This window comes from Lissotriton vulgaris, chromosome 2_1 (assembly GCF_964263255.1).
Source record: "Lissotriton vulgaris chromosome 2_1, aLisVul1.2, whole genome shotgun sequence".
Taxonomy (NCBI): Eukaryota; Metazoa; Chordata; class Amphibia; order Caudata; family Salamandridae; genus Lissotriton; species Lissotriton vulgaris.
The window spans coordinates 542341093-542366739 of record NC_141687.1 but is presented as its reverse complement, the minus strand read 5'-3'; the positions used below and the strand labels follow the sequence as shown (position 1 = coordinate 542366739).

Sequence of the window (25647 nt, the reverse complement as noted above, 5' to 3'; positions counted from 1 at the left end):
ACTCTAGTACTAAACCATTGGGGTAAATGCATATATTTTTGGGGAGATGCACATTTACTATTCTAACTCCAGTCATACAAACATTAGGGTAAGTGCATATAATTGGAAGGAGAGTTCACATTTTCTATAATAACTCTGTGGCAACAATTGTTGGCTTAAGTACATGTAACTGGGGTGGGCATCTTCACTATTCTAACCCCAGTCCTACAAACATTGGGGTAAATGCATGTGAATGGGGGTGCAGGATGGGCCCATTTGCTATTCTAACTTCAGTCAAACAAACATTGGTGTAGGTGCATATATTTGGGAGAGAGGGCAAAATACTATTCTAACTACAGTCCAACAAATATTGAGGACATTTCATGTAATTGGGAGCAAACATATGTGCTTTTCCATCTCCAGTCCTACGAACAGTGTGGTAATTTCATATAATTTGGGTGAGGCATTTACTAGCTCAAGACCAACAAACATTCTAATGATTGCAGATACCTGGTCAGGGGATATATTAACTATTCTAACTCCAATACTTGCCTGGCGGGGGAGACACCATTATCACAAAGGTGGTTCTCCCAGGGTGAGGCTCATCCACTGCACTTCATATGTGCTGACCCCTGCGATGTCCCATAATGTGAGGTACTCAACTGCATAAGTTCTGGTAGCGGGGGAGTGCATTCACGCTTTCCCCTGAAAAAAAACCCTATTCTAACCCCAAACTTGTAAACGGTGGGTATGTACGTGTATTTGAGAGTGTGACAATTACTACTGTTGTTGCCAAAATATTATCTTTATAAAGACTTTGGGGCATATTCACAAGACCGTGTGGATAACCATTGCAAAAGTTACTTAACACAACTTCCAACATCGCAGTCATTCTCAGGAAAATTATGCCGTGTTAACCAAGCATACTCAAAAAGGTGGTACCATGCGATAGCCTCCAGATAACTCATCAAATGTCAGCGTAAAAATCAACACCACGCCACAAAAATGCGAAAAGCGAACGGAAAAAATCCTGCAATGAGGCCAATCGTGGTACAAAAAGCAGCAAAAACCAGCGACAGGCCTACAAATCCCATGCGTCTGGCGGGAAAATGCTCTATAAAAGCTACAAAATCAACACACCAGAAACAATCTAAAGTGTGTAGCAACATGGATGCACCCTGACCTAGCACAGAGACCGACGCAAACACCACCAACCCCAAAGACCACCAGCAAGGAAAAACGGGGTCGGGGAAGGCCAGGGAGAAAAAGGAGACGAAGACAGGGTGCAGTCCTCTGGAAAACCGTATCAGCGTCACGGAGGTGACAGAACACTACCATCAACTGACTCACTATTAGACTACCCTGAATGCAGTCAGAGTGTCGAGGAGGCCAATCGAGGAGGCCAAGAGGGGCTGGCATGATGTGACAATCTACACCAGGCACAAACCCGCTGCCAACAGGAAGGCTGCAATGGTGACAGGAGGTAGGAGTCCTGCACCACAGGAGGAGCTGGAGGAAATGGAGGCCATAGTCATCCGTGTGTAGACTGTGCAAGAAGTAGGGAGTACGGACACAGGTCGAGAGGACCTGACACAACATCAACAGGGTGAACAGGAACTGGGGCTTCAGAGGGACAGGGGCACAATGACACACATGCACAACGATGTGTAGCACACTGCACACCCACAATGACCCTGGATCATCTACCTGATCCCTGTGGCACACTGCAGCACACACACATAGCGATATCAGCACACCCACATTGACGACAATGTGGTACAATATCGAACCCCGACACTGCAGAACAGAGGACACAACTGGCTCCGCACACGTGCAGAAAAGGGCCGACTACATCCAACAGAGCAGGAAACTGTGAGAAGGGAATGTACGCATACAACCTCACAGCTGTCATGTAGTCTAAATGTACACAGTCCGTATCCAAATCCTGCACCTCCCAAACAGTCACAATGTACATTGTCATACAGTCTGCATCTAAACAAGAACAATGCACCAACATACATGTCAACACAATGTCAGCATGTGTCTCCCTTTCACATTGCAGAGAGGCACACAACACCTCCAGCAGAGCGCAGAAGACCACACATCTGTGATGCTGGAGAGGGCCACCACACCTTCGACACCAACGCCCTACAACAGCCCATGGACATCCCACGCAACCCACCACCAGGACCCATGCAGCCAAACTATTAAGAGTAGAACACAGACCCTTCAACAGACCACACAGCAGGAAGCACCCATAAGCACAGCTGGCTCACAACACTTCACCCACCCACACATGGCACCCCAATGCCAGGTGTCAGAACGCCAAAAGGAGGTGGCCGAACAGGTGCGGGTGGGGTCCGAACCCATGGAAGGCTAACTAGATCACATACGTGGGTGTCTATTATCTGTCAGGGACCACCTACACCCCACAAAGGAGACCCTCACTGCCATAGAGATACATGCAGATGCACATTCACAGTACAGAACCATTTATTTATTTATTTTAAAAGTTTTATATAGCGCTAGCTAGACCCGTAGGTATCAGAGCGCTTTACATACATCCTGTGCCCAGGGGCACGTAAATAGCCATCACACACCCACGTTGGCTCTGCGTACGACGGGCCAGGCCACTCCCCTTACAAATTGAGTAGGTGATGACAAAGCTACATGTCCAAGCTCCAACCCGCTGCCTGCGGTGACATGTCTCCCCCCATATACACAGCAGATGTTACGTTGCAGGGCCCAGGACCCTCATGCATACAACAAGACCACAGGGACACACTTACATAGTAGGTGGGACTGGCTAGGGGCACGTGCGCCCAGCCCCTTTATTGGCAGTGCCACATGTACAGTGATGCCTGTGCTGGATGTGTGTGGGGTGAGTGTAAGCCAGCCCGCACGTAGTGCTTGGAACAACTTGAACAATGGACACCAGTGCAACGGAAAATGAAAACACCTGCATAACAGAGTCAACTGCTGAGCAACATGGAGGGAGCCAGAGCAAGTACAGAGGTCACCCAACATACAAACTGAAGTGCCCGTGAGTTTCACTGCCCTGAGGTTAGGGCACTCGAGCTGAGTGCACCCATGTGAAGAGAATTTCTAGGATTGTGTCCCTTCTGGACATTCCTGATGCAGATACAGTGGGGGGAGTGCTTGCAGAGGCCATGATGGTCAGAGGATGCTGCCAAGGTCGTGGCCCTCAGGCTTAGAGATTGCACCAGCATGTGATGGACCCTCTTCGACACACACCGGTGTCAGCAGGTGGGCATTGAGGCCTCGGTGAGCAGGGGCGGGCAGGACTGGTTCGGGGACCAGTGTCCCAGGGTGCAGCAGGCGCACAGGGTCGTAGGCAACTCCACTCACGGCAACGGCCTTTTGGCGGAGTGAGAGGCGCCGCCCTGGCAGAGACGTTGGGTATTCTGGAAAAAGACCATGGCCAGAGGTATGTGCCTTTTATTCACACCCCTATGCTGGCCTGGCATACACCGGGCCAGCCCACTCTGCTCACGCTTACGGGGGGAACGTAACAAGATACTTTTCCTTGAACTCCCCCACTGGTTTGGGTGACATGGTTGCGTCCACTGTCCACTGCACTCCATTTCAACATGGATATGTGTGTGGTCTGCATACTGCAGTCTGTCCAGCTCAACCACGCCACACTTGCCATTGTGCACATTCATATTTAATGGTCACTTGCCTCCTTCACACATGTCTGGTCCCCACCTCTTTTCCCACAACCTGCTATTGTGTGGCTGAGATGACATGCCATTGATGGCTAATGTACATGGCTGGCCCAGGTTTCCACAGTAAGTTGTGCTGTTGTGTCTGGCAGCTGTGCATGTTGTATGTGAGCTTGTGACGTGTGCAACCCAAGAGTGGTGAGTTGCATGATTGTGGAGTTGAGGTGTGTGGTGTGTTCATTTGGTATTGGCTAACGATCAGTGCATTTATTTCCGTGGGTGCCATCCTGGTAGCGCAGGTTGATGATGGACTGTCAGAAGGTGTAGGAGTCATGCAGACTGCTTGGAGTGTTGGCGGCGACGTTGGCGGGCAATTCCTCGGTGGTCCAATATTGCCTGCACATTGGTGGGATACATGCGCTTTCTGTCGCGCTTATTGTGTGCAGTGTTGCCAGGGGGCACAAGTAGGACATGTGTGCAGTCAATTGCCCCCTTACAAGTGTGGGAAGCCAGCTGTGGGGTTGATGCCTTGCTTGGTCTCCGTCTGTTCTTGCGCAGTGTGAGGGAAGTATAGATACTGATAGTGGTGTACCAAGCTGATGGTGTCATCCATGACCGTTGTGCGGGGCTTGGATTGGGCTGGTTGTGTGACTCCTCTGACTTGTTGGTTGGAGTGTACCAGTGGCCGACAGGTGCATCATGGCCAGCACCTTGGTCTGAGGTGCGATGTTGGTTGTCCGCTGTGTTGGTACCATCAGCCTGTGTACAATGGTGGTCAGGATGCAGAAGATGGTTGTCCTTTTGAGCCTGAAGTGGGCAATGAACTTCTCTGGTGTTGGGTCTGTGAGGTTGGTGAGTTTTCCAAGGGTTGCTGTCTTTGTCTGCGTGGCCTCTGTGTTGGTCCGGGGGTCGGTGAGGGTCCGGGGGGGTGGTCCTGCGGTGGGTGTTGTGGCCCTCTTGGGTGTCCTGCCCGCATGTTCAGTGGCTCCATGGCATCTGTTGTTCTTCAGGTATGGCTCTGGGCTGGCCTCCCTTTTGTGTTGCAGGCTGTGGTCCGACTTAACACCAGGTCAGAGCAGGTGTTAGTTTCCTGCTGCTAACGCGCATTATCGCCTGCTTTGGGATCTTATCGCTGATCAGGCTGATCGTTCAGAATGTTGTGAAGTGGTGTTGTCGCAGCTTTTGGCAGGGGAACGCCTACTCTGCATCTCATTAGCGATAGTTGCGGGGGACATCTGTGGCGATGTTTTTTTGCGGCTGCTATCACAGGTAAACTGGTGCTATAGGCTGTTAGCACCAGCTTGTTAATGGGGTGATAAATTTATCCCGACTTTGGCTGCGATAAAGTGCTGTTAATTTGCTGATGGCTCCTTGAGACTATGCCCCTTTGTTTTAAAACTTGAATTTGTTGATTGAAACTCCAATTCTACACACTTTACCTTTTTTAAGTAATTTCAAAATATTACGCCTTTAATTAAAGTTGTATTAGTAATAATATTTTTTAAATATATTAAACATTTTTATTAATGATTTATTTTCAAAAATCATTTGTTTATCCAACTCAAATCTAATTACATAAAAAATTAAATGTATTGAAAATATTTTGAATATTTTGATAATTTTTCAAATAGTTTTATGACTATTTATTTATTTATTTATGCAATTTTTAAAGCGCTGCAATTACCCAGGGGTGTCTCGGCGCTGTGAGCTATGTTTGATACAACTAATGTGGGATCTCTGAAGCGTTTCTTTATGTACTTTCTGAAATAATCAAGTTATTGGGAGAACAACCATGTCTTTAGTTGCTTTCTAAAGATAATCAGAGTAGGACTGGTTTTTATGGTAAGGGGAAGAGAGTTCCATAATTTTGCAGCCGCGATGGTGAATTGTATTGATTAATTTAATTAAACATATACAAGGATTTTCAACTATTTATAAGAAAAATGCTTTAATCTAGTGCTGATAGTGTTGTGGTCCAGGAAAAAGGCCACAGCACAAACTGCACTAGAAAAAATAATTTTTTGCACATCCAAGTATCCTGTGCCAGTCACCATGTGATGCCTGGCACGTGGTGCATTGATGTATGGGGGGCACTAGATGTGCCTCCCCCAGTCCACAAAGCAGTGGCCCACAGAGGATAGGGGCCCGGCTTGGGGCCCCCAAAATCCCTTTACATCTGCCTATTATAGGCGATGGGACTGCCATGAACAGTCAGTCGGAAAGTGATACCCCAATTGCTATGGTCGTGCCTGCGCAGGCCCTGCCTCCAGCGAAGGGCATTAGAGTCCGACCGCCACTCCGACGGGCTCCTTGAGCCTGCCGGAGGTGGTGGTCTTCCCCCCTGACATAATCGCTCCGACTGCCAGTATTGTAATCCGGCAGTTGGACCGATGGCCTGTATATCAGGTGGCGCATCCAACATCATAATGAGGGCCTATATTTTGACTTTGAGATCAGTATCATTGATACTTTGAAAACAGTTTTTATTGCTGTTTTTCATGTAGAAACAGTACATCTGTAGTACGGATATAAATACAGTATAAGCCACTAGGTCTATGCCCCCAGAATAAGTGAATGATACTGTCATTCAACCCAAATTTTCGTGGGTTACGGGCAAATCCCATTAACAATAACCTAACTTCAAAGGTTTGTTGTCCTGAAAATGCACATACCCACTTCAGCAACTTTGAATGTAATTGTAAACATTTTCTCTAGACCCCACACTCCATATTGCTTAACATAGCCCATCATTCTTATATCTGACTACCATTGCCATATACCCTATTCGCCTATTTCCCAAAGTTCACAAGATTAAAGGGCCAGGTACTCCCAGTGGCTCACCTTGTAACTCCTCCAAAAAGGTTATCTACCTGCTCCATTGTCCCCCTCCACAATAGTTGACAGCACTTCCATCCATAGATATGCAATAGGTCTTTTTTGCGCTCCTCTCTGCTCTTCCACCAATTTGGCAGCTCCCTTAGTTATTGCCCAGCTCTTTACTGCTCTCCGACACCTACAGTGTGGCTGACTATCCATCGATCTCCAATGCAGTTGTATTGCATTATATTGTTATTGCATTTATATAGTACTTACTACCCCTGAAGAGGCATCAAAGCGCCTATTTTGGTGAGTAGCATGCTACTCTGGAAACCATAAAGGATTAGTGGTGAACTAGTATAATGGCATATTAAAGTAATTTGAGTGGTGGATATGTTAGTCAGTTATTTGGATTGAGAAGGATAGTGGAGATATATAAGAAGAAAAAAGGCTTGCATTTATATAGCGCTTGCTAACCCTGATGGGATGTTGAAGGGCTTTTTCGGCAAGTAGAACGCTACTCCAGAACCCATAAAGGATTAGTGGTGAATTAGTATAGTGACATATGAAAGTAATTTGAGTGGTGGATCTGTTAGTCAGTTATTTGGATTTAGAAGGATAGTGGAGGGACAGAAGAGGGAAAAGGTTTGCTTTATATAGCGCTTGCTGCCCACAATGGGGTGTTGAGTGCTTTTTCGGCAAGTAGGACGCTACTCCAGAACCTATAAAGGATTAGTGATGAATTAGTATAGTGAAATATGAAAGTAATTTGAGTGGTGGATATGTTAGTCAGTTATTTGGATTTAGAAGGAAAGTGGAGGGATAGAAGAAAAAAAGGATTACATTTAAAAAGCGCTTGCTACCCCTGATGAGGTGTTGAAGTTATTTTTCGGCGAGTAGCATGCTACTCTGGAACCCATAAAGGATTAGTGGTAAATTAGTATAGTGAAATATGAAATCAATTTGAGTGGCAGATATGTTAGTCTGTTATTTGGATTGAAAAGGATAGTGGAGGGATAGAGAGGGAAAGATTTAAATTATTTTTTTTAGCTCATAGCAGTAGGGGCAGGCTTGGGATGAGTAAAAGGGAGGTGGAGCGGAAAGAGTCAGAGGGATGGATTTAGAAAGGCTTGTTTGGGAGATCTGAATAGTAAAAGAGGCATGAAGTGATGCATGGAGGGGTAGAGTAGGGAACAGTCTAGCGAGGGTTATTTTGGGGATCATAGTAGTGGTATGGGGTTTGGGATGAGTGAGAGAGTGGAGGGAGAGGATATATTGGTAGAGGTATAGGGTTAGAAATAGGGTAGTGCATTGGAAAGAGTAGTAGAATGAGGTTTGAGATGAGTCAGAGAGTTGTGGTAGAGGATATATTGAGAGTGGTAAAGGGTGAGAAATAGGCTAGTGCATTGGATATCCTGAATTAGAAGAAACGTTATAAATATATAGATTTTTTGGGTAATTCAATAGTGAAATAGTTATGATAAAAGATTTACTTAATTATGCAGTCACTTATATGCATGTTAAAAACATAGAATAATGTAACTATCAGTAATATGTACATTTGTTAAGCAGAACTATTGAATATCTATATTTTTTACAACGTAATTATACACGTTTACACAAAGCAATGTACATATAAACAGGTACATATCTATAGTCCAAATAAACGCTAATATACAGAGGAATATGCTGTATATTACTGTTTGCGTATGGTGGTTATGTGGAGAAGAGCCAATTCTTGAGTAGTTTTCTGAAGATAAGGTGGTTATCCATGGATCTTATGTTGGGGGATAAAGAGTTCCATAATTTGGCTGCTTGAACAGAGAAGCATGTGCCACCCATGCTTTCATTCTTGTACGGTGGGATTTTGAGGCAAGGTGCCACTCTAGAGCAGAGGTTCCTTTGTTGAATGTGTTTGGTGATTGTATTCCTGATGAATAGTGGTCCCGTTAGATGTATCACTTTGAGAGTGATACAAAGCAGCTTGAACATGGATCTTCTGGCAGCCGGTAACCAAAGCAGGGCTTTCAAGGCAGAAGAGATGTGGTCTTGTGGCTTTATGTGTAATAGTCTGACAGCCGAGTTCTGAATCCGTTGTAGTCTTTTCATAGTTGTTAAAGGTGATCTGTGCTAGAGGCTATTGGTGTAATCAAGTTTGTACAGAACAAGAGAGATGGTAGCCTGGACCTTGTGTGGACATTCCAGATGGGGAAAGATTTGCCACAGAGTTTTTATAGTAACCAAGCTTGATCTTGCTATTTTGTCCACTTGGGCATTCATTGATAGCTTGGAGTCTGTGGTCATTCTGAGGTTTCTTACTTCCTTTGATACTTTAGGTCATGTTCCCAGATCATCAGGCCAGGCGGCTAGTGGGTCATAATTCTTCCAATCACCACCCATGATTATTTCTGTTTTGGAAGCATTCACTTTGAGTTGGCTCCACATCATCCATTGATCCACGACTCTGAGACAACTGAAAATTGGCGAGTTTCCAAATGCTTATGGGCATTCCAGTTGAAGGAGTGTTTGTGTGTCATCTGCATAGTTATAGTACGTACAGTCAAATTTATTGATCAATGCCAGTAATGATTTCATGCAGATGTTAAAAAGCATGGGTGAAGTGATAGAGCCTTGAGGGACTCATGCTTTTGTGATGTTCGGTTCGGATGAGAAAGGGGTTATGGATGACATTAGTACTGTTGTGAAGGTAGGATTTGATCCAGTTTAGATCAGTCACCTCCAAGTCGGCTTTGTAGAGTCTTTGTATCAGTGTGTCACGGTCATCCGTGTCAACGGCAGCCGAGAGGTCCAAGAGAAGTAGTGTAGCAACCTGTTGCAGTCAACTGTGTTCTTCAGGTCAACCCAGATGGCAACGAGGGCAGATTCTGTGCCTCTTCCTGGACGGAATCCCATTTGGAAGTGTGAAAGTATGGCATTATCTTCAAAGAATTGTGAGGACATCCGGGCGAATGCTGCTCTTTCTATCAGTTTTCCCAGGAAAGGTCCAATTGTAATCGGTCTGTAGTTGTCAGAGTTCAGCAGGTGCAAGTTTATTTTCTTCAGTAATGTGCACCTGGATGACTTTTTGAGTTCTTCTGGAAATATTCCGATAGTTAAGGAATTGTTGATGATTCTTCTTACTGGTGTGGCAGCAGAGGTTGTTAGAAGAATTGTCTTGAAGGTTTGCGGTGGACACGGGTCAGAATGGCTGCTCGCAGGCCTGCTTGCTTTGATCAGATCCAAAAATTCATCATTTGAAATGTGTCGGAAGGAACGGAGAGCCTGGGTTACAGTATTCTTGGATTGTTGTTTTGGAAAAGGGTTGTTGCTGGTTCTTTGTCTTTGTTTTAAATATGAGTCCAACGTGTCTGCTTTGGCCGTGTAATGATTTGCCAGTTTCTCTGTGAGTTCTATACTAATGTGAGCCACCACAAGAGCCTCCATAGTAGGGAGTGCCCCCTCATTGCGACAATCTCCTACTGTTTAGATCCTCACTCTGCTCCATTCTTATAGTCTTATTTTTGTGAAGAAGACCCCTTTGGCTGTGTGTGTACTCCCACCATGGAGAACGGCAGACCTCGTAAAGTATGTGTTGACTTTTTTTGTTAACAGCTGCCTTCCTGCAACGAAGAGCCACTATGAGCAGAGCAGGTCATCGTGTCAGTTTCACCTTCACTCCCAGTAATTAGGCAGCCAGAGTCCTCTGTGCTCCTGCTTCACCCACTTCCTCCACCAGAAGTCCTGCTAGCCAGTGGGTCAGCCACTGAAGTCGCTCCAATAAGAAATATATTGTGAATTCGGGGACTCACAGTCCCCCACTAGCCGTTGGGCGATGTACTGGGTCTAGAGAGACCCGATGCCTGTCGCCATCCCAAATCAGTTGCCGCAACAACTCATTTAAGTCTCTAAACCAAGTTTTCAGAACCAGTGGCAGCATCACCATTTTCAATAATGCTATTCTTGCTATTATCTGAAATTCCAGAGAGCTCCACCACTGATATTTTGGAATCGATATTCAGGATCTTCTCATAGAAGTATAAAAAGTCTGCATTGGCATTAATGATTCCTTGGGGTTCCCAGGGTGGAGATGGTGTCTAGCAGCACAGTTGCATTCTTCAGAACCAGGAGATCTTGTGGCAAATCACACCTTTCCTGCAGTATAAAATGATGTGGTTCTGGGCGAAAATATTATCTTTATGGTTCATTTCCATTGTCTGACAAAACACTAGGAGTCCCTAGACGTGATTTGGTGTGCAGTGTGCTGTACGAAAGGCAGTGTTTTGATTCTTCTTGATCCAGTGTAATGATCCTTACTCCAATGGATAAATATTAAGATGTGTTTTTCTTGGTTGTATGACAGACCAACGCATGCCTCAACAACGCCTGCCTAAACAATGCAGTCTCAACCATGACTGTGTCTTTACCATGGATGCCTTTACCATGCATGCCTTTACAACACATTTTGTTGTAAAGGCATGATTGACATAGGCATATGCATGGTAAAGATCAGACCCAAGACCCCTCGCCTTGAGCCCAAAAACACCGGCCACCAGTCCTACAAACCTCCCCTCCCCTGCCATAAAAACTATCCCTACCCCCCAATCTGAACCCTAAAACTCAGCCCCCAGCCCTAATAACTATCCTGACCCCAGCCCCTCTCCACCCTGTGCCCTAAAACCTACCCCCAGCCCTAAAAACGGAACTTTCCCCCGTCTTGAGCCCTAAATCCTGTTCCCTGCCCTAATAACTAGCTGACACCAGTCCCCATCCCCCAATACCAACCTCAGTACTAGAGACTGCCCTTTCCTCACCCTGAAATCGTAATAAAAGTAATTAAACTACTCACCAAATTTAGAATGTCGTCTGCAGAAAGTCTCCAACAACTCCACTTACTTGCTGTAATGCTAGACTGCTAATTTCCTTTACAAATCATATGTGTAGTATGGACATATTGTATTGTATTGTAATTACATTTATATAGCACTTACTACTCCTGACAAGGCGTCAAAGTGCTTTTTCTGCGAGTAGCACGCTACTCGGGCACCCATAAAGGATTACGGGTGAATGAAAGTAATTTGAGCAGTGGATATGTTAAACAGTTATTTGGATTGAGAAGGATAGTGGGGGGATAGAAGAGGGAAAAAGATTTGCATTTATGTAGCGCTAGCTAGCCCAGATGGGGTGTTGAAGCTCTTTTTTGGTGAGTAGCACGCTACTCTGGAACCCATACAGTATTAGTGGTGAATTAGTATAGTGAAAATATGAAAGTAATTTGAGTGGTGGATATGTTAGTCCGTTAATTGGATTGAGAATAATAGGAAAGGGATAGAAAAGGTAAAAAGGTTTGCATTAATTTAGCGCTTGCTACGCCTTATGAGGTGTTGAAGTGCTTTTTTGGCAAGTAGCACGCTACATGAGAACCCAAAAGGATTAGTGGTACATTAATATAGTGACATATATGACATTTATTTGAGTAGTTGACATGTTAGTCTGTTATTTCGATTGAAAAGGATAGAGGAGAGATAGTAGAGAAGGATTTTTGTTGTTGTTTGTTTTGGAGCTTATGCAGTAGGAGGAGGCTTGGGATGAGCAAAAGGGAGCTGGAGGGGGATGAGTAAGAGGCAGGTGGAGGGGAAAAAGTATGCATATGCATGGTTAAGGCAAGCAGTATTCCGCCTGCATTATAATGACATGCTTGGTTTAGCCTACGTTGTTAATGCCGTTTCCCGATTTTCATTCAGGGTCGGCTCCTACATTAGGGCTGAGGAGCGTCATCCCACTGCTTTCTCGCACTGCGAGAAAGCAGAGGGCATATGGTTGGGGGCGGCAGGTGGGCGGGTCAGGGGGAGTGGCTTGTCCACTTTTGTGGGCCCTGGCTGTTTGGTTGGCCCTCTGGGGCCGACCAAACCAGTCATGTGCACTCTACATTTTCTCTAAGTAGGCTGCAGGCAGCCTCCATAGAGAAAATGGCCTCCCTACAGGCGCCCAGCTGGGTGCAGTCCGCACAAATCACAACGCTGCCCTTGCAGCCTTGTGATTGGCTTACGGGAGGGGAGGGAGCATGCCTGTTCCTGTTCAGGAGCAGGAAAACACCAAATGCGCGCCCGGGCCCTGAAGAGGCGGTGCGGGACCCGGTCAGGTAAAAAAAAAATCTTTTTAACTTACCCCCGCGCAAACCCCACACGACCCCTCCCCCGTCTCCTCACCCGCAAGTATTATGAGCTGCAACTGTTTTCAATCACTATAATCGACTAACACTCAGATGAACCTGTTGGACCAATACATGCCAGTGGGAGTGCTCTTTGATTTTGATCTGCACGGGAGGCGTCTTTCTTTTAGTTAGCCATCCTGTCACATTAAAAATATATATATATATTGGCACGTATATAAAAAATCTGAAAATAAAGCAGCACAGAAATAAAAAAAACGTTCTGTTACATCAAGCGCTATCATTAAATGCCTAACACCAGAAAAAACAATATGTGCTGTTTTCTCATTTTTAGAAACAATAACCTCTACAATCCCCACTCCCCCCAAATCCAATGCCCAACAAGGGGCACATCAGAGTGCGAGCAGTCTCGAAAGAAGCTATGCCAGCATCAAAAGACTGGGAAAGGAGTGAAAACGATTATATGGCATAAAGAGTCCGCACAAGGACGATATGTTTAATCAGGACTATGATGTAGTAATATAAGAAAAAAAAACTTCAGAAATAGTCAAGGGGGAATCATGGCAGACACTCATCACTTTTGCTGTGGGTCTTAATCTCTTCCAGTAGTAGATCACAGGTGTGCGCTATAAAGTGCTTCCTCGGCCCCATCTGTCCCGCTCTGTGTGGGAGGGGACTTTCAGACTGGAGCCAGGATATTACACCTGCGCCCCACGTTTAACCCTTTCGCTGCTGATGACGAGCTGGGCTCGTCATGGTGCACAGTGGTCGTGTGCTGATGACGAGCCCAGCTCGTCATGAACAATGGGAATTTTAAAGGATCAGCGCAGGAGGAAAATTGCCTTAGCAGCCAAGGTGTTAAAACGGTAGGAGGGACTATGCTTCCAACATATCGCAATGTTTTATTTCGCTAAAAGCAATGCAAGATCTATGAAATTGGTGGAGGCTTCATGTTTGGGACGGGTAAACAAACCCAGCACTGTAGATAGCACCTCTGTAATCAGAGAGCAGGAAGAGGTGAGAGAACCACAGGCCCAGGGCCGTTGGGTAGAACAGCAACTAGTAAGTGTCATCCAGGGCCCCTTAGGTCAGAACCAGCATAAATGTTACTAGTAAACTTAGGTGTCAGATATGCTTTATTCGAAATATGAAATTGGCTATATTTCAACTTTGCATTGCTTGAAACTTTGCATGGGTAGTTTAATATTATATACCATTCAGTATCAAGTGGTCTCATCAAATCTGATTCCCATGGCACACACAGAGATGTTCTGGAAATATCCCAGTGGTGCATGTGTGCTCTGTAAAGCCATGTTATCAACTTACCGCCATCCCCTATAATGGGCAAGACTTCAAATGCTTCATGCATGGTGGGTTCTGAGGTTTGACTATGAAACAGGTCAAGGGGCGCTTGCTTAATATGTTTTTAAGTAAAGAGTTGTCCAGAGGGCATATGGTAGTCAGCCATTAACATTGGGAAATCTACTCATTTAACATTAACAAACAGGTCTACCAATGTAGACAAGCCCAGCTCAGCCTAAGAACAGATTTCTCTGGAGTAAATACGACTCATTTTAGTAAGAAACCCAAGAAGAGGGGTTGCAGGGGCATAGAGAGGTACCTGTCTCGTAACACTGCGAGTACAACTGAGACATGTCTGGGCCATTGGTAGTAATGAAGGGAAGTGAATTTGTGGGCATGTTGTAGGAAACATCAGAGAACATAGTAACCCACCTCTGAAGCTCACATTCCAAAACCCTGTCTCAGAAAAAAAATGAACTGACACCCACTGGCCACCCATTGCAGCGGAGAGGCTAAGTAATATTGCTCGAAGTCAGGGATACCTACACACCTGGCACCCACCTGCAACTAAAGAGTAGAGCCCAACTCGATGGCGTCCACCAGCCCATAATAAATGGCCAGTATCCTATCAACAACCTTAAAAAAGGGAAGTAGCAATCGGAGATTAGCAAAAAATACAATAAAAGTGGGAGTACAACCATTTTGACCAGTGCTATTTGACCCATTACTGCAAGGAGAACCAAAATGTAATCTGTTGCAAAGTGTTTAGATCCCCTTGCCTAAATTGCCATCTCGAAGATTGTTAGGAGACTGATGAATGTTAATGCCTAAGGATCCAAACTATACAGTCTCACATGACAGCGGTCATCCAAACCAGAGGGAAAAAATACAGGATTTGGTCTAATGAATAAGACGGCTGTAGATCACAGTAAACACTTCCATTATCTCAGAATACAGAGATACTGTATGCATCGTATTATGCAATATTATCCCCCAGGATGTACCAAGGAGCCACAAATGGGCAGCAAGAGGTTCCAAGGCCAGGCCCAACAATACTGGGGATAACAGGAAGCTGTGACGGCTGCCTCTGCTCACATCCCAATAATCAAATATGCACTGTCCCATTTTGACTCTACCTTTTTGGTACATATAAAATACACACCTATTTAAGGTAATATGGGTCCAGTAATAAGTGTGTCAGGATACTGTGCATGTATCCCGAGTGCAAGGAGTCAAAAGCCTTTTCAAGGTCAAGAACAATACACACCATATTTGGGAACAGTTCTGATGCACCACTCATAACATCCCATAGCCTGGAAGGTTGAGAGAGGTAATACGACCCAGAATGAAACCGGATGCATCAGTCTGTATCAGCCGTGGGAGTTCGGATAGCAAACAGCAGTCTAATAATTTGGCCAAAATTTTATAATACATAATCAGGCTCGATATTGGGCAATAAGATGCCATATCCGTGGGGCCTTTATGAGATTTGAGCACAGTGGATAAAACAACTTGATTCAGGGAAAGAGGAAGAGAGTCCAAGTCAAACGATGCATCATAAAGGGCATGTAGTCCAGGTGCCAATTGTAGAGAGAACATTGCACAGATCTGAACCACAGGCTTTGCCTTGTGGAAGATCTTGCATGACACCTTTAATTTCCTGCTGTATAACGGGTAGCTCCAGTGTCTGCTAACTCTCAGCTGAGAGGTAGGGCACATGGATAGGCATAAGAAAGTCTATCAGGAAACTCTACCGGCGCTTGATACAGCATGCCATAATATGTTAGAAAACCTTTAACAATGTAAGACTGGGTAGAAGCCACTGTCTCAGAAGATAAAGTTATACAGAGAGGAGTAATATATGTGGCCCTGGGGTTAACCAGATGGGCGAATAAAGAGACAGATTTGTCCCCTTCATTATGTACTGTGGGTCAGAAAGAGGAGTAATCATGGTGTTGGAAGGTGGTTCTGACACTAAGGGCTGCCCGGATTTTTTCACTTTTTGAGCACCTAATTGTTGAGCTTTTACTGTGGGGGAGCCTCATAAGTTGGGACTCACCTGCAATGAACTCAGGATGAAAGAGACTACATGCGGATTTTACTGGTGTCCCCCTGGCTTGACCTGGCCACTACACAGTCGCTGGAGTAGGGGACACAGGGCTGGTTACAAGCAGACACAGATGTATATGCGTGTGCACACATGTAGGGTGGGGCTGTGCAGGGGAGATTCCTAGCGTGCGCAGTCCAGGAGCAACTACAAAGTGAATGGTGTGGCAGGACTTATGCAGACTTGGGTGGTGACAGGGAATAGGCTTTATACACTGGGAAGAAACATGCCAGGGAAAGTCAGTGTGTTTTACTGTGTTTTTCACTTCATTATTCCCTTATGAGGATGTGGAGCCCATGGATTAGATTAACTTTCCTAAGGCCTGCAGATTCCAGACATGCACTAAAGTCCACTGTAACAGGTGTGAGAAGCAGTCTTCTGCAGAGTCCAAAGTCATATTTGTACTGCTTTTGGGTCATCCAGAAATGTAATATTTCTCTGAGTCAGCCATAACCAGGGTCTGGCTGAGGGCTGAACAAGCCGGATTGATAACCTTTCTTCCACAAGCTAAGGCCTCCTCTCCATGAAGAGAAGATGGGTGGGGCTACAGGCTCATCCATCAGCAGCTATCACTGGGTGCCAGGCACCAGGCTGCACCAGGGAGGGAAGGCAGTGTGGGGGGAAGGGGCTTCAGAGACCATGTGGCAGGAGACCATGGACAATGCCATTTTGCACAAACCCAGAGGCTGGGCAGGAAGGAGGGAGCAGGGGCAGTGATGTGTTGCTGTTTGATAGGGCAAACAGAGACTTCCTGCCAGCCCCTCCTCAACTTTTAAAAAGTGCTTGCACAGGAAGAGAGGCTCTCTCTGGGGTGTGGTCTGCTGAGGCAGGAGGTGCTGGAGCTTGCCGCAATGGGCAGTTGGAAGGAAGAACCCCCTGACTGCCCCCAGGATCCTGAACAGTGCCAGGAGAAGGGACCAGGACCAGTGCGCAGAAGCAGGGGCCTTTGCGCAGGGAGAAGAGAGGCCCAGGAGGAGAGCTGGCGAAAGGCTGGTGCAGGGAGCCAAAAAAGACAGTTCCCTGCAGAATCCCCCCTCTCATGGACCCAGAGGGTGTAGAAGAGTGCTCCCAGGGGCTGGGGAGCACCACCAGGACCAAGAAGAGGACAAAAGCAGGAAGATCGGGAGAATTTGTTCATCTACCCTTATAGCCTGGGCCTGAGGCTCTATGTATAGGTCAAACAACAAGGGAGATAAGGGGCACCCTTGCCTAGTTCCCCTCTGAATCTCATAACGAGAAGTAAGCGACACGTCAATCAGGATTTTTGCTGAAGCTCCCTGGTAGCATTGTCTTAACGTGTGAATAAACACGGGCCAAAAGCCCATTGCTTCTAGTACCTCCCAAAGGTAAGAACAGCAAACCCTATTGAACGCCTTGGTGGCATCTAAAGCAATCACCGCCAAGGGTTCTGCTCTTACTGTAGCAAGGTCAATATTACCTATAAGCAGCTGCGTTTGCTCCTGTATATAATGTCCATTAATAAATCCCTTTTGGTAGGAGTTTACCAATCCGGGGGCCAACTTGGCTAGTCTCCCTTCTAATATACCCATAAAGATTTTATAATCGGAATTTAGCAGGGAGATCGGACGGTAGGAGTCTGCTCTCAGGGGGTCCTTCCCGGCTTTGGGTATTAGGACGATAGTTGCTTCTCTCCATGATTTGGGGATTTTCCCTGTTGGATTATAAATTGACTGAAATACTGGGGTAACCTCGTCGGCCAGATGTTTATATACCTCGTTTGGGAAGGCATCCAAACAAGATGCTTTCTTATTTTTAGATAGCCTGATATGAGTTTTTATCTCTTCTAGAGAAATCGGGTCCAGGAGGAATTCAACAAATTCTCGCTTTTAAATCTCAGCAGTATTCATCAAAAATAGCACTATATGCTGATGATATCATTTTTTATACTAGCGACCCAGTAGTAACTATACCAAGGGTTGAAATCCTCCTAGGGGAGTTTGGCTAAATTTCTGGATATCTTGCCAACTCCTCTAAGACGGAGATAATGTGCTGGAATATTGAGCAGTGGAGGGGACAGACCAGTACAGAATTTTTTTTAATATCTTGGCATTACTAGAGTTAGAGAACTGGATGGATAAGATTGCTCCTTTGAACTTGAAAAAAGTCACTAAGGAATTAGACCGTTTGTTTGCAAGGTGGAAGAATCTCCCCCTAACTATATTTGGTAGGGTAAATTTGGTCAAGATGACTATCCTCCCCAAGATGACTTATATCTTTTTTTTTTTTAAAACCTTTAGTTTTTGATTTTGCAACATGGAAGAAAACAATCCCCCCCTAAACATGGCATCGTTCATCAAGCAGGTGTATTCAATACGGTAACCTCATTATGGCACTAAATGGTACAGTGAGTATAGTACAGACTGTATTTGTAAGCATCATGATAACCACAGCAATAACATGAAATACTGTTGAGGAACAGGCAATGCACCTACATTGTCGTGGGTCCAACCTCCCCATTCCCTCCCCCCTCCCTCTCAGATCCTGAGTCCCCTGAAGAAAAAAGTTCAGCATTCATGCCATCCGAATCGCTGTGAGACATCTCCGAGGCACACATAACTCTCAATGCAAGGAGATCGTCCTGCAACTTCACATCCCTGCGGGACCTCTGCATATGTGTCTCCTCAGCCAGTGACCATTCCCTTACATCTCTACGCCACGCTGACAATTCCGGCGCTCTTCGCCCCATCCAGGTGATCGCCACTCTACGCCTCGCCAGCACCAACATTAATTGCAAAAGTTTGTAGGAAAGGTTCCTCTTTTTGGGTTTAGGGACCAGGGCTAGGAGGCAGTGAAGCGGGCTCAGGCCAATCCGAAGGCTGGTTACGGCCCGGATGCGAACTACCACCCCCCTCCAGAAGCTACCAACCAAGGGGCAGTCCCAGGCCAGGTGCAGAAATCCCGCCCCCTCCATCCCACATCTGGGGCAGTTGTCCTCCCTATCTTCTGAAATACGCCTTAAGGACAGCGGGGTCAAGTAGGTGCGGTGCATGAAGTTAAAGTGTGTCAATTTTAATCTCGCATTGCAGGACACTCTGTGGGTAAGACTCCCTATGCGCTTGCACTGCCCCGGGGTCAGGGCGATACCCAGGTCTACCTCCCAGGCGTCCCAGGAAGGCGGATCTGGCGGGGTTGAGTCCTGTCGCATGGCCGAATATAGCAGAGAGATCAACCTATGTCCTCTCCCGCAAGAGAGGAGGATGTTCAGGGTGTGGGACAACAGGGGCGCCTCCGGAAATTGGGGCCACGTGTCTCTCGCTACCTCCTGAAGGCCCCGGTAGTGCAAGTATTGTCTTTCCCCCAGGCCAAAGGTTTCCATGGCCTGCTCAAAGGACACGAAGGACTCATTGGGGTAAAGGTCCACCAGCGTCTCGCAGCCTCCCATTTTCCAAGCCCTAAAGGACATGTGCTCCACCATATCCACTACCGGGGCTAGGATCCACACTGGCAACTCCCTATGAAAAGGGGCTCGCCGCAGTATTTTCTCCACAAACCGCTGCCAAACCGCCGAAGTTGACTTATATCTTTAATGCCATCCCACTGACATTCCGCCAGCAGGGTATTGTGAAAATTCACAGTAAGATCTGGAGTTTTGTATGGGGCGGCAAAGGAGTGAGGATGTCATGAAAGAAACTGAGGCGGCGGTTGGTCAAGGGCGGGCTAGCTCTTCCAGACATCAGCTGGTATTTGGTAGCATTTCAATTTAAAGCCACCCGGATGCTCCTGGCAAACCCTGCGGTTTCAGCGTGGGGGGCAGTGCTTAGTAAGCTGGTCAAGAACGAAGGGGGAGACAGCACAGAAGGGTTTCTCTATAAATATGGGTCACCAACATTTTTCAATAAAGTGCGCTTGAAGGTCCTGAAAAATGCATTAGCAACCTGGCTCAAAGTAAGGAACAGGTGTGGGATAGGTTACTACTAGGAAATTGCCCCTGTCTGGGACTCCCCGGGCATTCCTCTTTGTCTTAAAGACGGATTGGCTGTACCTATTAAGAGCGCTGGAGTCTCTATTTGGTCAGATCTGGGGGGTGTAAATGGTATCCACCAGTGGGAGATATTGAGAGCTAGGATAGGCCCTGGCATATCCAAATTTAAGTTTTTATAATTATAATCCTAGTTTGAGGCGGAGAGTGGGGGCACAAGGGGAGATTGGGACACAGAGCTTCTTTTTTTATCACCACAATTGTTGAAGAAAGAAGTCTCAATTTGGTATAGAAAATTGGTTGAAGCAGATGATAAGAATATCCCAACACAGGCTTCTGCATGTAATCAATCTCCCTTTCAGTCTACAATAGGGGATCTCTTAGAACCTTCTTTAAAACTTATTTACAAATGTACAAAATCAGCTACTTTAAAGAAGAATCATTTTTTTGTTACCAATAGAATATATTATACCCCCTAAAATCGAAATATTTGCCCCAACCCTGAGCCGAAATGTCATAGCTGTATGGCCCCTAAAGCTAATGACATTCATGTCTTGTTTTTGAGCTCCCGGCGTTGGGATCGTTTTGGAAAGGGATTGGGAATTTTCTATGCAAGATGTTTGACTTGAATATTGTGTTTAATGGGTATTTTTGAGTTTTTTTCGCCAATGATTGTTTCTCAACAAAGGACCTGGCAGTGAGGGATATTATTATTATTATTATTATTATTAAAAACATTTGTAACGCGCTCTATCACCATTGGTTTCTTGGCGCTGATAGACAAATGGGGTGGACCGAAAGCAGGAGGTTTAGTCAAATGCAGCTTGGAAGAGCAGAGTTTTTAAAAGTCTGCGAAAACAGTCAAGCTTTGGACAGAGACGAAGGGAAAGGGGAAGGGAGTTCCAAGTGGAGGGGGCCAGGACGGAGAAGCTCAGACCACCGTGCTTTTTCCTTTTAAATCTAGGCACCACAAGGAGGTTTGATGAGGCTGAGCGAAGGGCTCTCGTAGGGATGTGACGAGTCAGAGCCGAAGAAATGAAAACGGGCGCTGCATCAGATAGGGCTTTAAAGGTGGTACATGCCAGTTTAAAGGTGCAGCGTTTGGATACCGGGAGCCAGTGTAGGCTACGAAGGAGGGGAGTGACATGTTGGTGCTTAGGCTGGTGAAAGATCAGGCGGGCGGCCTGATTCTGCACCAGCTGCAGCCGTTGAAGGTGGCAAGCTGGAATCCCTGCATAGAGAATATTGGCGTAATCGATAAAGGATAAAGGGATAAAGGACTATTACTATGTCTTATCTTGCTGGCACGCAGAGAAATTTGTGTGAAGTGAAAAAACCCAAGCCCCCAAGAATGGAAGACTGGCTCAAATCAGCATTTGCAATGGCCCGCCTCTACCTCGCTGGCCCCAGCAGTACTCTGATCACTCTCGGCCAAACCCCTTATCAATATGGGCCAAGATCTAAGACTGTTTAGATAATCAACAGCGAAGGTACACGGTCCTATGATTACACTTTAACTCCAGAGTAAGGAGTTGGTCGGGAGACCTAAGCTAGTAAAGTTGGCCGGAGGGAGCCCAGAGTCACAATAACAGCAGTAACACTCTGCAATATGCTTATAGGTGAGATGAGGAAAAAAAGCAGGAAGATCGGACCCCTGGGGCTGAGATATGACCCCCAGAAGGTGAGCGACCTTTGGCAAACCGACGACGAAGCGCGCGGGTCTCCTCTGCCGGTTCAGAGAATTCCCGCGGGGTGGGTCAGGTCCCAGGGTCTGCCACCACAAGAAGAAAAGTCGGGGAGTGTAGCAGCGCTCCCCGTGAAAAATGCCCCCCTCGGGGTGCCAGGAGCCCACCCTGGCCCCGCTGAAACCGGAGGCAGAGGAGCGTGGCGGGCCCCCTGGGAATGGGAGGAGAGGCCCGGGATCCCAACTCCGGGCCCCGTGTGAGGCGAGGTGGCAGGGGAGTGCTGTCGTGCCCCACCCCCGGTGAAAATGTGTGCAAGGGGCCTGGGTCCCGAAGATGAAGAGGTGCCCCGGGGAGGGGCCTGGGACCCCATCCTCGGGCCAGAAGCAAAGACGTGGAGTGCTGTTGCGCTCCGTGTGAAGATGCCCACAAGCGGAGTGCCACGAGCCCACCCTGACCCCCGCCGACGCTGGATGGGGAGCACTGTCGCGCCCCCACGAAGATGTTCGCGGGCCCGGGATCCTATTCCCAGGCCCGAGTGCTGGAAGGCAGGAGGCCGGAGGAGCCAGCGAAGGTCTGCCCGTCTGCCCACCGGAGCGAGCAGACCAGAAATGCTGTGCCGTCTCCCGCGGCAGCACACAAGGGTGCTGGCTGTGCAGGTAGCCTGCGGGAGCCACCAGTGGTGGGCTCCCCAGATGGCTCTCCATCAGGATGGCCATGAGGGGGCCCAGGTGGGACCAGGCCCCGCAAGAAGAGGAGCGGCCGGGGGTGGGCTTCCCGAGCCACCGCAAACACTCACCGCAAAGGAGCAGGTGGGGGTGGGCTCCCCGAGCTGCGAGGTATCCCCTGAGGGTCCTGGTGGGACCGACCCCCCCCCCACGAGCATGGCAAGGCAGGAGGGCCTGGGTGGAACCGGGTCCCCGCGGAGGCTGGAGGTTGCAAGGCTCTCCCTGGCACAGCAGGAGAGCTGCTGTGCTGATATTCATGGCAAGGAACGAGGAATCGCTCATAATGCCTTGCAGGCCTGAACCGGCCTGCAAGGGAAAAATCTCTTTTTCTCTGCTTGTGGTGGCCGCAGGAGAATGGGGTCACCACCAAGTGAGTGCCAGGGTGCAGGGGGAGCTGCAGGAGAGAGCAGCTTCCCCCAGCACGAAGAGTGAAAAGTCACTCCCTAAGTCTCCTGGGGACTTGAAAAGGATAACACCTCAAGGACTCAGCCAGCATTTTAACTCTTCTTGGGCTGGAACTTTTGTTATATAGCTGGTGGAGAATTGAGAAGTGCACCAAGGGTTGAAGGGCTTATTGGGGGATATCTGGAGAAGGACAACCCCTGGAGATGAAGAGGTATAATTGCACCTGTAGTGCATTTACTAATGTTCTTTCTTTCAGAGAGACGTTATTTTTTTCAGAGGGACTGAAGGTCGCATGTGTAATGTGAAGTACCTGTGTAAGGGGATGTCATAAGCAAAGTGGGATTATGTTGTCAGACATTCCTGTTAGGGTGTCTGGCTGTATATACTTAATCCTGTGATTTTATTTGTGTTGCCTTTAGGGGCTGTAATTGCAATGCATTCTAATGATCCACAAATGTGATGAGTACTGTCAATCTAAAGTGATGCTTAAACATGTATTCTTGCTGCTGCGCTTAGGTGAAGAACCCAGACTGCAAGCCCTTCAGATGTAGAGGTGTATACTTCATGGTCAGTAGGAAATGCTCCGTCAGGGTTGTGTGTCACCAGGGCAGGTGTACCTATTTTAAATGCTTGTTGAGGTAACGCGATGGGTCGCTACTGGGATGGTGCCAGTGCGCAGGGCCCTCGCTCCAGGTTATGTTCAACTAACTGCATTGGGGCAAGATGATGTGCATACATGGGAGTGGTGGTACTAGACCCCACCCCCCTGCAGGAGGGGTGGAGATGTTATGCAATGTCGCAAAGTAATTCCAACAGCTTATGTATATTTGTAAATTGGTGCATAGTATTGAGTAGTGTGTGTGTTTAATAAATGTATTCTTACTTTTTTATAAAGCAACGTACAGACTGGACAATCAATTATTGAGTGTTATTTCTGCACACCTGCAAATGGCGATTACTAGCCCACACCACCTCCCTTGAGTAAGCCACAGACTGCTCTGCAACGCTTCCCTCTGAGAGTCAGGCGCTACAATTGGGTGTTTGGTTCCCAGTGAAGGGCAAATGTAGTCATGTTATTTGTGCAGGCCTCACAGATGCTGCCTCGTTTTCCAATACATGGTATCTAAGACTTTCTATTCTAGCATCATAGGTAGATTTTAAGGACTGCAAATCATCAATGTTATCAGAGTTCATAGGGATAGGTCACGCATACTGGGCTCCAGTTGCAAAATATTTCTGGTAAGCTTTATTTGAAAGCCCACAGCGGCGTAATACATAAACCCCTCGTAACGACTTTAAACGTTTTCCAGTCCACCGGGGAGGAAGAGGAAGTCCTACTGTTTTCATGAAAAAAGACATCTACATAATCCTGGAGTTTTTAGCGGATCACCACGTCTTCCAACATGACCACTTGCAGGGGCCATGTTGGAATAGAAGTCAGCATTCTACTCCAAATCAAATCCCCAGTTTAATGTATAGAGGATTGTGATCAGAGAATGTCTTGAGATAATAAGAGATGGAGGAAATGCAAGTAAGAAGGTTTGACACAGAAACAAATCTATCCAAGTGAGAATGAATGATATGTACAGGGAAGTGTGAGGAATATTCAAGATGAGAAGGGTAACGTAAGCACCACGTATCACTTGGTACCCCATGGTCTAGCCATTGCTGAAAGGTTTTAGCGTTATGTACTGCTGAGGGCTGAGGGAGTTGGGTACTGAAAGGTCTAAAAAGTTGTCCAAAACACAATTAAAGTCTCCTCCAATTATCCACAGAATATAGGCCCAATCTGAAAAGAAAGGTACATTCGACACCATAGAGTAGTCTGATGCATATTAGGAGCATAAAAACCTGCCCAGACCTGTGGCTTGCCATTGAGGCAACCCCAAACTAACATACAAGAATTCTTCATCATCATGGGTTGCTTCCACCTCAAGGGGAATACCAGCCTCTCGCACATGCAGATTACACTGAGCCATAGACCTTCCCGCCATTTAGATTGTAATTTAGAGACTTCAGAGGCAAGTAGGTGAGTCTTATTTATGTATTTATGTATTTATATATGTATGTATGTATTTATTTATTTATTTTCTCAGTCTCCTGAAGAAACACAATTTGGGCCTTCCAGCAGGTCAAAGCGGAGTTAATCTTATACCTTTTCTGTGAAGAGTTCATCGCCTGACTTTCCAATTCATTAATTAATATGGAGTGGCGAATGTAAACAGAGATACATGAGATAGGCTGGCCTCTCAGACACACCCCAGTGTAAGAAAGGAAAGTGTCCAGGAAGAACAGCTAGCAGAGTGACAGGCAGTGAAGGACAGCTGGAAAAACAGTGCAACCTACAATCATGTAGAAAACATAAACATTTAAACCTTGGAGCACAGATGCCTTAACCTATCAGTCCCAAACACTCTTAAAATCAAAAACAAAATCTATTTCCTTGGCCAGGGTGGACCAAAGGAACATGAGAAGGTGTGTGAGCAGCCAGGCAACCATGCGGCTTGGGCATGCTGATGGAATGAGATAATGAGGCGTGGGTTCCTAGAAAATAATAATTTAGGGCATGGCATTAGAAATCCCCAAGTCTCTGGCTCTGGAGCTATAGAGATGCAGTAATAGCCCAGAGTAGTTATAGTTTACATCAACGTAACAGGCAAGGTTATTATAGGGTTACCAAGATAAGCAGAGATCATGCACAAAAGGCACTAAAGTATATCAAACAAATCTAAAATAAAAGTCAGTAATTCAGTAATTCAGTAATTCAGTAAGATACAATATACAGACATTAAAGGAAATCATCTACGGATTGTGCAGTGATTACAGGAGCTG

General features: G+C 46.5%; 1 non-coding gene across 1 annotated transcript; it reads left to right on the top strand.

Annotated features, from left to right (window-relative positions):
- Nucleotides 1-523: 523 nt before the first annotated feature.
- LOC147730722 (U1 spliceosomal RNA) lies at nucleotides 524-687 on the top strand. Its single transcript, XR_015309011.1, has one exon. It is a non-coding gene; the product is annotated as a U1 spliceosomal RNA (small nuclear RNA).
- The last annotated feature ends 24960 nt before the right edge of the window (nucleotides 688-25647 follow it).